Here is a 4,420-nt window from a genome sequence, read left to right on the forward strand (position 1 = left end):
GGTGGATGGATGGATGGATGGGTGGGTGGATGAATGGATGGATGGGTGGGTGGGTGGATGGATGCATGGATGGATGAGTGTGAGGGGAAAATGCCAGCAAATTTTACTAAGCATATATAACATGTTACACATAAAGCAATGCTGCTGTTAAACAGTATAATACCATCCTGATTAACTAGTAAGACCCTTGGTCTAGTACTTGATATAACAGTGGGAAGATAACTAATGGTAGAAACCTTTAGCAGTGTGCAAAGTGTGAAGAGTCTACTGTATTCCACAGGCATTGTCTAAGTTTTCCATACAAGGTTAATACAGATTGCAGTGCTATCAAAGATTCACTTCATTTGTGCTTACAAAACACCAAAAATAAACAGTAGAAACCTCAGCGTTTCAGGAAAGCAATGTATTATTTTATATATGTTACAAAATTACAAAAGGTACTTTCATTAAACTGGCAGAGTTGACAAGTTGAGTTTAGTGTGACCAAACCAGACTAAACTTGTACCAGAAGTCCTGGGTCTTGTCTGTGCTTTGTCCCTAACTACAATAGTTGCTAATGTATGCAACCTCTCTGGCCTGACTCATTTCCTCATTGGGGAAATAAGAAATTCAAATAAATAATCTCTAAATTCTCCTCTAGTTCAAAATTTCTTTAGCAATATATGTTGGACATAGGATTGTAGGAATATATAGTAGTTATCTTCTTCTTTTTTTTTTTTTGAGACAGGGTCCCACTATGTAGTTGAGACTGACCTGGAACTCACTTTATGTAGCCCAGGCTGGTCTCAAAATCACAGTGATCCTCCTGCCTCAGCCTCCCAAGTGCTGGGATTACAGGCATGTGCCACCATGCCCGGCAGTAGTAATCTTTTTAACCAAGATGAAAAACAAAGCTGATGACTTCAACTCTCTGATAAATTGATAATATTCATTTGCTCATTGCATACTATAAACTATAAATATGACTTACAAAAATTAAAAGTGTTTCACAAAATTTGTGTCCATCTAAAATTGTAAGTTAATTAGAAAGCTGTCCAATTCTCAGGGAATAATGGCCATTCTCCTTTAAATGCAGTGTTACATTTTCTAAAAACGAATTGACATACTATATGACATAGGAAACACAAATATTTCACACACTCAGCACCACCAAAAGCACTGGCCAGGTCATTAAAGTCTATTCTGCAGCTAAAGATTATAAATACTGGAGGCAGAAAAACTGTTTTCACCCATATTTCTATATAACAATATACCACAGTATGAAAAATATAATTCCTCGTATAAGGAAATAGAAGAAAAATAGCAGAACAGAGGTAGTACCGCTATGAAAAATGTAAGAGATGTAAAGGGTGAATGCCAAAAACTCTTAATTAATATCCCCAAAAAGATATTGGGTTTTCAACATATTAAAAAATAAGCAAATAGAAACTGGTGAGAAAACAGTAGTTTCTTTCACCATTGTATCACAATGATACATGCACACCCATGTTTATAGCCCCAGTTTATAATAACTAAATCTTGGAAATGACCCAAATGCCCATCAACCAATGAATGGATAAAGATGTGGGTTTTTTTTTAATACAATGGAGGGCTAGTCTGCTATAAATAAGGATAAACTTGAGGCATTTATAGCCAAATGGATGCACCTTGAGACCATACCCTTAAATTAAATAAATCAGATACACCTGTGTAGATATCGCATTGCTTCTCTGGTGTGAGAAACTGAAAGTGTAAACAAGGAACAAAATATATAATAAATCATGTGAAATAAGAAGAAAAAGTTCAAACAGGAAGGGGCGTTAGGGAGGGGGTGGGGGAAAGGAAGAAAGGGAAAAGAGAAAAGGGAAAAAAGAAAGAGTAGAAACAAACCTTTTGTAAATAAGGAGGAGAAGAAGGGTTGAAGGGAAGGGAAGAGAACGAGAAAAAATAAGAACTAAAGTACACCATGTACAAGTACAAATTCCATAGGATGAATGTGATCATTATGTATACATAAACTGTGCCAACAAACTTACTTTTCTAAAAAAAAAAAAAAAAAAAAAAAAAAAAAACCAAGTACCAATGAGCCCTAGACCAAATTTTTTAAATCAAATGGCATAGTACCAGGCAGAGATGCAAGCTGAAATTTACAAATGTTCCAACAGAAAGATTTCAAAACTTTGGTCTCCAGCCCACTGTCCCCAGAAAGGCTTTGGCCACAAATTTTGTTGGGCTTTCCAGGCTCCTGGGGCCACTTAGTTGGTAGTTAACACCAGCGCTGTGCTGTCCAGTGTGGAGCAACCACCCCAGAAGGCTCTCCAGCGCCTGAAATGTGGCCAGTCCAAAAGAGATGCGCTGCAAGTCTAAATACACACCCACCTCCAGAGTTAGTATATACAAAACATAGCACTACCGACGTTTATATTGATTACACTGTTGAAACAGTCACATTAAGTCAAATAAAATGTATCATAAAAATTAATTGCTCCTGTTCCTTCTTTTTTTAATACTAAAGAAAGTCTTGAATTATATATGTGGCTTGCGTTTGTGACTCATATTTCCAAGTGACAATGCCAAACTAGAAAAGAAGGCACCAGAAAAATGAATCCTATTAAAATACACCGACCTAAAAGGGTAGAAGACAAGAGAAGATACGGCTTAAGAAAGCAAAACAAAGAACTGTATCCTATTGAAATTAAGACAAATTCAAAAGAAAGTAAGAATTACAGAAAAGGTCAGAATGAAAATAGTAAAATATTCTTTTTAACTGCAATTGGCTAACTGGTCTTTGTCTGATTCAGGATTGATTTTTCTTTGCACTTACATCACTTCCAACCTAATACTTTGCAAACCCCTCATTTTCAAATAACTATTTTCTTAACGAACAGTAGGTAGGCCACTTCAGTGAATTGCCTAGAAATATTGTAGCAGTGTTTTACGAAATTCCTCTATAAAATTCCTTCCTAAGGGGACCAGAAAGTGTCCCTAAAGGCCACCTCCCCTGAGGCTCCCTGACAGAGCCTCTCTGGGAAATGACCAGGCCAGTAAGATTCTGCCGCGCCATCCCTCCTGGAGACTCTGCTTTTCCTAACCTCGGTGTTTTGTGCCCACGGTTCTGAACTAGAAAGGTTTTGTGGAACCTCAGTCGTGAAACAGCCCTACCTTCGCATGGCTTCCATAAAGGTACTGCCCACCCTGCAACTTCCACAGTTGCGCGTGCTGAAGTATCCCCCTCACCTCCTCGGGGGTACCTTTACATCACCTCTCTTGGACGACATCACTGCATTTATCTTGCAGCGTAATGAGACCAGCTCGGTCTCCAGTGATAACCGAAACGTTCTCATGCAGTGACTACTGAGAAATGAGAGCATCCGGTGTGGCCCTCGTCTCTGCTTCTCCGGGGAGACCCGTCCGCGTCCCGGGCCGGCGCGGAGGTGACACCCAGCGCCCCGGAGGGGGCAAACACCGCAGGGACAAGGCAAGGAGAGGACAGCGCTGCACGGGACTCAGGGCCAAGCAGGAGACAGAAAGGCCGGGAGCGCCGGACACTGACGGAGCCCAGAGAGGAGCGAGAGCGCGCGGAGCAGGAGGAGCCAGGGACAGAGAGGACAGCGCGGTCCCGTCCCGTCCCCGCGGCGGGGAGGGAGGAGCAGCCTTTACCTTCCGCCTCCACGATCATGGGCTGCTTTTCCTAGCTCCTAATGTCCTCGGATGACTCCTCTTTACTGGTCTTGGTACAAGTACCTTTGGAAAGGTACAATGAAGGTCTTTTACTCTTTTTTCTTCATTTTTTTTTTCTGCCTGCGAATATGCAGGTCTTCCACATTTAAAATGGGTTACAAAGAAATAGGAAAAGCCCAGCTGAAACCTTGACCCATCCTTTGCCAAAGATGAAGGTTAACAGCTCTGAAATACATCATAAAAAAGGACAAAGGGACTAGAAGGAGAAAAACACCCTTGTCTACTTTCCCAAAATATTTTAAATAAAAAGTCCTAGAGACAAATAATATTTTCACTGTACTGTTCATTTATCTTGGAAGACCACAGTTATAGATACTCCAGGGAGGTTCTGTTCCGATTTCTCCTGATTCTATGACTAGATTATGAAATCTTTAAAGACAAAGCATCTTACTCATCTTCTGTAGCTTCCCCGACACACAGTAGGTGCTTAATCCGGGTCACCAGAGTGCAATCTCCTAAAATATTCCAAGGTCCAATCTAGAGCCAAGAGCTATGCGCAGTGCCAGCAGCAAAACACACAGAGAATCGGCTCTGAGGGGGAGTGGACTGTGCTGAGGCCACAGGCGAGGCTCCGTGGAGAATGGAGGGGGAAGGACTGATGCTCCGAAGTCCAAAGGTCAAGAGAAAGGAAACTGACAGTCTCCCAACAGCCTTTCCAAATTGCTGGCGCTGTGCGCCGGGCAACTCTCCTCTACCTGAG

The sequence above is a fragment of the Fukomys damarensis genome, unplaced genomic scaffold, assembly GCF_012274545.1.
Source record: "Fukomys damarensis isolate Sample0158 unplaced genomic scaffold, DMR_v1.0_HiC HiC_scaffold_27, whole genome shotgun sequence".
NCBI classification, from domain to species: Eukaryota; Metazoa; Chordata; class Mammalia; order Rodentia; family Bathyergidae; genus Fukomys; species Fukomys damarensis.